The sequence below is a fragment of the Pteropus vampyrus genome, unplaced genomic scaffold, assembly GCF_000151845.1.
Source record: "Pteropus vampyrus isolate Shadow unplaced genomic scaffold, Pvam_2.0 Scaffold60, whole genome shotgun sequence".
Lineage (NCBI taxonomy): Eukaryota > Metazoa > Chordata > Mammalia > Chiroptera > Pteropodidae > Pteropus > Pteropus vampyrus.
Window position 1 is genome coordinate 3,604,748 of NW_011888841.1, and position 8,965 is coordinate 3,613,712.

The window sequence follows — 8,965 nt, forward strand, 5'->3', positions numbered from 1 at the left end:
GCTCTGTAGTCTCCAAGCACATTTTCCTAATAGCAGGAGTATGTGTTCCTGTGGTTAAAATACAACCGAATGCATACTGAAAATTTAGCAAAAGTGTAGAGGCATATCGGCTGGAGAGTTGTTTGTTACGAAAGGAAATTAGAGAAATAATTCAGAAAAGGCTCGTCTACAGCCACGCCACCCTGAACAAGCCCGATCCCTGTCTGATCTCAGAAGCTAAGCAGGGTCGGGCCTGGTTCGTACTTGGATGGGAGACCACCTAGGAAGACCAGGTGCTGTAGGCGTATAAAATAAAAAATAAGGGATTGTAAACTGACAAGGTCCTTGCAATCTGTGAGGTCAACCAAGGGTTGCCTTGCCTAAAAAATAAAAAAATAAGGGATTGTAAACTAACAAGGTCCTTGCAATCTGTGAGGTCAACCAAGGGTTGCCTTGCCTAAAAAATAAAAAAAAAAGAAAAGAAAAAGAAAAGGCTGGATTCGGTTTGAGCGGTGTCATGCTCTAACGTCACGTCAGGGATGTCCTCCCGTTCCGACTTCACTCTCCTCGGCCCAGAGCATTTCCGTACCTCTCTGCTTTTATGGGGAGCACATCAAGGGCAGGGCATATTTTAGTCATTTTTGTGCTTGGCTCATAATAGGCATTCCATAAATGTTGAGTAGTGACTAAACAGACTCTCAAATGTGTGGAGGAAGAGTGATCACCGAAAGGTCGGGATCTGGGAATGGTGTGACAGCTCGTGGGTCACTAAAGGCAAAGGACTTCGTCATCGTACTTGACTGAGGTCAGTGCTGGTTGTAGAAACAAACAGTAAGATGGGAGCATTGAATGAGAGTATTCGTACTCGGCTAGACTGTTAATAGGTGGTATTTCAATTATAACCTGCGACCTTATAAAGTAATGATGATCATTCCTACTTTACAAATGAAGACATGGAATGAGACGTGCACACGGTCATGGTGGTGGGAGGGCTTCACGCTGTGTGCATTCTCCTTCCTACACGTGGGGCTTCCGTTTCTGGATGTTCACTCACCAAGGGACTGGAGACCTCGCTCTCTTTCTCCGGGAAGGATCTTCATTGTCACCGATACCAACAATACAATTACTGTTGCTTATACGCTGCTTACTACTTATCGTTTTCACATAAACTTTTGTATACATTATCTTAAATTACATAACTTTATGAGGTTCACAGGACAGGTGATTATTACCATTTTATATATGATGAAAATTAGATTGCAAAACATTAAGAGAATTGACCAAGTTAATATGCTGATAGTAGAAGATACTGGACTCAAACTAATCTTCTACCTCTAACTCCAGCGCTGTTTCCATGATACCAAGATAATTACAGTAATTAAACAGTAACTATTAATTGTAGTTTGTCCATTTATTAAGTATTGTCATCCTGCAAATGGTCTCCTGCGATAATCATATGCATGCTATCCGGCTTTATGTCTGGTTTCCTTCCCTACTTCCTCTTCTTCCTCAGATAAATTATCTAATATGGCTCCATAGCTTGGTTAATGTCCATTAATAGCATTAATAGGAGGCAACTATTAGGGTATTTATTGAGTTAGTATTTTTTTTTTGTTATTAAATGAGTATACTTTCTACAGTCAAACGTCATTCTGTGAGTCTGGTCAATTGCTAAGGTTTATAAAAGTGTAAACACTATACTGTTAAGACCTCAGCTAACTGATAGAAACGAGTGACTGTAATTCCATTGAGAACCATTAGGAAAAAGTGATTAGAGATGACACAAAACGTAAGTAAGGTCTCATTGTTTTTGGTGGTTTCGTGTACACAGCTATTTAAGTGCATCAGTACAGGAGTGTATTGCTTAAATATGAAGGAAAAGAGTGAAATAAAATCAGAAGAAATTAGAGGTGGAATATTCATACATGCATGTTTAATTGGGAGCCTACTATGTTCCAGGCTGTAGTGCTAGAGAATCATTTAAGGTTTATACTATCCTTAAAACACAGACACTTAAGCATTTTACAAATGATGACACTGAATCTGAGCAAAGTTAGGACTTTCCCAAGGCCCTTTAGATGGTGTTGGAGCTGTCATCTGACCTCGGCTTTCTGATTCACAAAATTTCTTTCATTTTGCTTCATCGTATTTTATCACATGACGGGAAGACATAATAGGTTGATTTTTACCCCATTATTCACCTAACAATTTGGGACACTTGGTGAGATCTGAACATTTTCCTCTTGCACCCTCTTCTTGAATAAAATCTTTATATCTATTCTTTTCTTTCTGTTTTGAGTTAATATGCCTGAGTAAAGAGAGGTTCAATTTCCTTTGTCCTTTTCTCCATAAACTGTTCTGTGATAGTTCCTAAGACTGCAATCTTATCAAACCACATTATGCTAGATGAGGAAAACAAATTTATTTTGCCTCTTGCAGGAGAATATACAGTAAATACAGACAAAATTACTAGACCTGTCAACTGGCTGCTGAGTAAATATGTGACATATTCATGCCATTTTCTCTAGAAACTAGCATTTCTCATTGATTTATGGTTAAGTATACCACTAACAAGAAACTGCCAAATAAAAACAATTGAGTTCATAATTTAAGAAAATATTCAAAGAGGAAATAAAGTTACAGAAGCTTCACCATTAATGTAGTCATGGCTGAGTACAGTTAGTGCAGCGAACACACATGCATTATATTGTCTTACTTGAGGTGACATGAGGCCGGGTTCACAATACTGGCTGAGCTCTGCACCACTGAAATAGAGGCTTCCGGGAGAAAGACACATTTCACACCTGAATGGTTTTTTGCAAATTGAAATCGGTGCTGCTTTCTCTCAGAGAATTCTGGTCCTGAAGTTTTATCCTTGCCAAAAATATCCCCTAAATGATTCTGTATCTTGATTTTGAGTTCAGCTTCCTACAGAGATGCTAAGGCTGTATTTGCATCAAATTATTTATTTTCTTAATTTTATTCTTTTAATACCATAGATTTTTTTTCTTTTTTCTTTTGGATGAACCAAGAAGAAAAGGCTTATACCAGCTTGTGATCAGCAAGAAGAGGTCTTCCCCCTTGTAATTCCTAGCTTGGGGAATTTGTTTCAATATTTCTGCCTCTATCCTTCAGGAAATATTTGTAACAAACTCATTGCACTTAATAGTGCTTCACATAACTAATCGCTGACATTACCATAAAAGCTAAAACTAAATTTAAAGTAGTAAACACATTGCTCATTCTTATGCAAGTGTTTTTCATATGTTAAAGTGTCTAGCAAGTATTCTGAATTTAAAATCTAAGCCATATTTTAATAGGAATAATGGGAGAGCAATAAGCAGTTATAATTAAAGCTTGAAAACTAGTTTAACTAAAAATGAAATGAATTTTGGGCACTGATCTTAATCTTCAAAACTATATTGGTAGCCAAAAGGTCATTGTCCCGAGATTTCTTTCTAGCAGTAGCAGGGGCGAGGGAAGAAATAAGCTGTGGAGAAAAAAACTCTATATGTTATTAACTAGCAAGACTTTTTAGAAAAGTGCTCACTGTATGTAGAACATAGTGCTGATACTTCATGATCTGGCTTTTACTCCACCCCCTTGTACGAAGCGATAGTACTGTGGGATGTAGAAACTGAATCTCAGATTATTTTGTGTCAAAAAATACCCTCCCGCTCACTGTTTTTATACACTGCTGAGCTTTTAAACTTCACATGCTTGAGTTCCATGTCCCCCTGATCTTTGCTGCCTTCCTCTATCTCAGACCTTTAAGGACCATCTCCATCTGTTTGCTCTTTTCCCCACTCCCTTATGATCATTTGAGGTGACTGAGTGACAAGTCTAATAAAGATAGGTATGTGATAAAGTATTATATCGGATAACATACTTCCAATTTAACAGTGACTTTTTTGTGCTAAGTTTTAGCAAGAGTCATTTGTTACTGAGCAATTCGGGTTGTAAGTTCTCTCCTTGGCTCTCAGAGCGCATCGCAGGTAAATCAGGATTTTGTGCAAGCAGTCTTGTAGTTGTTAACATGTTAATAAACATAAATCATAGCACATTATGGGGGCCAGTTTCAAAGTCAGCAAAGTTACATCTTGACAAACTTTCCCCTCCTTCTAGGCAGCTGCCCCTGACCCACTCTCTTTAGATGACTCTGTCCTCCTCTGTAGTCTACGAACTCAATGTCCCCTGGACAAACGCCCGTATTCTGGACTACCCTGTGTAGACTTTCTTTTGTCCTCAGCCACCCTGCTTGCGTCACGTTTGTGGTCTGGTTGCTGTTATATCCCAAGGTGATGACAGCTTGTCATGGCGCTGTGTAACCAGCTCCATGCTGACCAGAGCGGAGGGCAGGGCTGGGTGCGGTTTAGTGACTGGTAGGAATTGGTTATCATGGAAAAGACAATTATGGCCATCAGAGTGATAGTGAAGTTCAGGTAATTCAGTATCAGCAGGATTGCTGAAAGGCAAGGGACACATGAGCAGGGACATTCATAGGAGTAAGGAACTATTTTCTGTACCATTGTAACACCCTGTGATCACATTGATTATCGCGCTTTCCTGCACTTCAGTATAATCACTGGATTACTAGTCTATCTCCTCCAAGAGACAATGGATTTCTGAGTTCATGGACTGTGCCTTTGATCTTTGTATTCCTAAAGCTTGTCACATAAAGTTGTCAAGTAAATAATGCACATTTAATGATTACATAGGGATTATTATTTTAAAAAGTCTTCTCTGCTGGAAAAATTCTTTTATTCCGGATTCCTCAGAGCCATTCCCTTGTCTTCTACCTGGAGATCTGACTTTTCTAAGTCTCAGATTTCATAGTTTATACATCATCAGTCACACTATGTGATTGAGATTTTTAAATAAGTTCAAAACCAGAGAAACTAGAGATTTGCCTAGAGCCTGGTTTCCTAGCTCTTCCAATAGTTTTAGGGTCACATAATACGCTGTATTAAATAACTTTCTGCTTCAAAATAGTTAAAATGGAGAATTAGAAGCAGGGGGCGTGATTATGGTCTGCCAGAATGGGATTCAAGAATAAAGATATGATCGCTCGTGTCTTTTAAAGTAGAAATATTATTAATTTGAATAAATTCTAAGTTTATGATTGAGACAAAGTCTTTTTTATACTTTTTATTTCTAGCAAAAATAAATAAATAAATAGTGCCTGAAATATAGTTCAGTGGCCGTGTGGGAACTAACGAGGCCTGGCAGATTACCGTCTTGTCTCAAGGCAGCACTGGCTGTCGGCGATGAAGGACATCGTATTTCTTATGCAAGTCTGAAGAGTTACGCTAAAAGAGAGAACTTACTTCTGCAGAAAGGAAATTAGGACTTGTTTTTTAAGCTCTTAAAAAAAGTTATAAAAAAGAGCTCTATTGGTGTCAGTATACTGTGTGGTTTTGGTCACCGCTTTGTTTTTCTTTTTTATAGTAAAACACCATATCATGGTGGGCATGACAGAGAAAAGGAACCAAAAATAACGATCAAGGAAGTTTTGAATATTTAAGGACAACAGGCAAATATTAGTCCATTAAAATTCCTTAATAAAATGGAATTCTAACGTTTAAAAATTTTATAAAATTGATCTTACCTGAAATTAAAAAAAAAAAGTCACAACACAAAGATTATAATTTAAGGATGTGATTAAATATTTTCTAACATGTTTCTTTGAGACAATCTTGAAGACATTTATGTATTATTTATATAAGTGACATAAGAACTATGTTATTTATATAAGAGCAATTACCAAATAAGAATTAAATCCATAGCTAATATGTTTTGATTAGAGATACACCTTCCTAACCAATTTGAGGTCATCATTGTCTGAACTGTTCTCTCAAACATACATGCATATGTATATATGTCGTTATATGCTTTTTGACCCAGTTGGGGTTTAAGCAGCAGAAATCATTTATGGCTGCCGAAAACACTATATGTTATTAGTTGACACGTAAAGTGCTGCATTCATAGTCAACAGAGTAAAATGGAGGGGCGGTTTTGCCAAAAAAAAGAGTGATTAAAGTTTTAAAAAAAAATTCTAAATGAGCCTATAATTCTGGCTTAATTAGGAAAGACAAAAACTTCAGACAGACATGCTAGAGAGAAACACAGGAGAAAACAAGCTACTTTAAAAAAATGTCGAAGTCTCATTTTACAAATCATTGAGTATTAGATTTTTCCAGGAGATGTAAAAGATTTCACGTAGGTGCATCGGGTATTAGAGCAAAGAATGAATTGAAAGGCAGAGCTCTATCCAACCTGCTACAACATGCAGGTGCCCTGGGAGGCTTTTCTATTTAAAGGAGAATCCATTAAAATATGTCTGGATGGGAAGCCAAAGAGAAAGCAGAGGTAACTCAAAATCTATTTCTTGTGATTTTGGAATTCAGGAGAGTGCTTTTTCTGCTCTCTTCCCTCCTCCTCCTCTTCTAAGTCCCTCGAACTTTTAATTAGTTCATTCCATTCATTACAGATACTCTAGATTCGATCACTTGTTAAAATCCTATTGACTGTCTTATAAGATCCTTTTGTATTTTCCCAGAATTGGTTCATTATGTCAGCCGATTCTGTCTCTATGAAAAAAAATATCACATGGTAAGATCTGAGTTTATAGGACGATTTTCTCTCTTACCGCCCCCTCTTTTATTTGCTCATGGGTGTCCTCGCTCTAAACATTTTTCATGTAGTGTCATAACTTTCCATCTTTAAAAATGCAAAGTGTTGGAAGAATTCTGGTGACTTGCATTTAAAAAAAAATTCTTCGCTACCTTTTAAAAATGTCATATGGAGCATAAAATACTCAATACCTCGTTTGAACTTAAATCTCTTGAGCTAGTCCTAGTTATATTTGTACAGCTACTATATGGCACACAAATATAAAATCTCAGTGATTAAAATAGGTTACTGCTAATGTTAAAAGTATGCCTGCCTGTGTGTGTGTTTATATTCAGTAATTTTGGTAAATAAGGTATTAAGCATCGCAGATATGTTTGAACACACACACACACACACACACACACACACAATCTTTGGTTTTGCTGATATTTTCTCTGTCCCTTATACTTTATCCACGAATGAATTTTTCTTTAACTTTTAATGACTACATATGACCCTTCATTCGGCTGTAAAGTTATCATAGGCAAGGATCTTGAGCTATTCAGACAGTATCCCTGACGCCTAGCAGTGCATGGGGCACGGAGCAGGAGGGAAATGGGTGAGAACGGAAGGCACGGCCTTGCACGCCCGCGCAGGCTGAGCACAGCAGATCCTGTGTGTCGGCTTCACACACGCTGAGGGGGAAGTGAGCAGCGTGATCGAGTCACACGAGCGGATGTCTCGTCTTCTGGCAGCGCGGTGGCCGTCGCGCACCCCATTCTTCCCGGGTGGCTTTGGTGCATCCTGGCCGTCAGCGCGGAGGGTGCGGCAGGGACGCGACAGTCCTGAGTCGGGCTTGCGCATCGCGGAGTCAGCGTTTCCGGCTGTTAGTGGACATTTCTCCCGCCCTCTTGCAGATCCCTCAGGCTACTTGATACATTTTTACACACTTTTCTGCTTAAATAGCTACATTAAATTCCATTGTTTGTAAATAGGAACACTAATCAATAATCTCCGAGAATACAATAATGTGATTACAGTGCATCTCTAGGTCAATTTAAACTACGAATTATTTTACTTTAACTGGAAGATGCAGGAAGATGATAGACGTATGTGTGAATGAGGGTGTATGGTTTATTTTTTTCTTAACTATGCCAAACAGGTTTTAGTTCTAAAGTGCATAAATGAAGTTATTTTGATGTTTATGCGATATGTTTTAATTACAGAATATAAATAGTAAGCCTTACATAGTGCTTCATTTTCAATATTTCTTAAGTGCTTTTACATGTTTGTTTCATTTGATAATTATAAAAATCCAAAAGAGGGTAGATATTGCCCATAATTGCTATGCTAATTGGAGGAAAATTCAGGTTTCTATGTAGGTGTCTCATTCTTCCTTCATACTGTCTACAGGTTCTTATTCTTTCCGTGCTTCCTTAAGCTACATTTGGGCTTCAGTGTGTGAACACCACATAGAACTGACACCTCTTTCTGGTTCTACTTTACTCAAGGGCCAGAAACACTGAGTTTCTGGGTATCTTCAGCCAAAACGACAGGCAGCCTCTCTAACTGGATTAAGTCTTAACTAGATGTGTCAAGTCATTAGCAAAGAGGCTGCAACAGCAGAGCAGCACTTGGACATTCCTCAAATCTTTTTAGTTTTCAGTATATTCCTTAAAAATGAAAAATTTATAATGATCACCACTGAGACCATCTTATTGCATATAAAAAATAATTTTTAAATCTTCTATGTTCACAAAGTCTCCAAAAAGAACTGAATTTATGGCCCACGGACAATCTTTAAGAGAGATGATGGTATGACATGAAACCTCCGCTAATAAGATTTGCACTCGTGGTTGCTGTAAAATCATGTACGACAGGAGTACGGTAATAGAACCCTGTGCAGCATGCTCTTCCATGATAACGTGACAGGAGCTTCTCTTAAATTCCAAGCTCTAATTTGGAAAACTGTTCCCATAACTTATAAATATATTGAGTAAACAAATGAAAACATAGAAAATAGAATATGTGGGCAGATGTCAGATTCTAGTAATATTTAGTGGCCCTGTGTGTATATTCATAAAGTCAAAGGTATTTTTATGACTAGTTCAGGTAATATTTGAAAAACATACCAGTGATTACTCTTTATTTCTTAAGATTTCGCATTTAAACTGTTAGCTTTGATCTGAGTGATGTTATTTTCAGAAAAATAAATACATTCGGTGATGCTGAAGTTATATGTATAAATTTCTAGATCACGTTTCTTTATAAATGGTTTTCTAGGTTAGCGAGGGGCACTTGGAAGCATATTAATATTCTCATGTCACTAGGATGTGAATGATGCATTGTCATGGTCATCTCACAAGTGACACCC

General features: G+C 37.6%; 1 pseudogene; it reads left to right on the forward strand.

Annotated features, from left to right (window-relative positions):
* The first annotated feature begins 164 nt into the window (after positions 1-164).
* On the forward strand, positions 165-284 carry LOC111740265 (annotated as a pseudogene).
* The last annotated feature ends 8,681 nt before the right edge of the window (positions 285-8,965 follow it).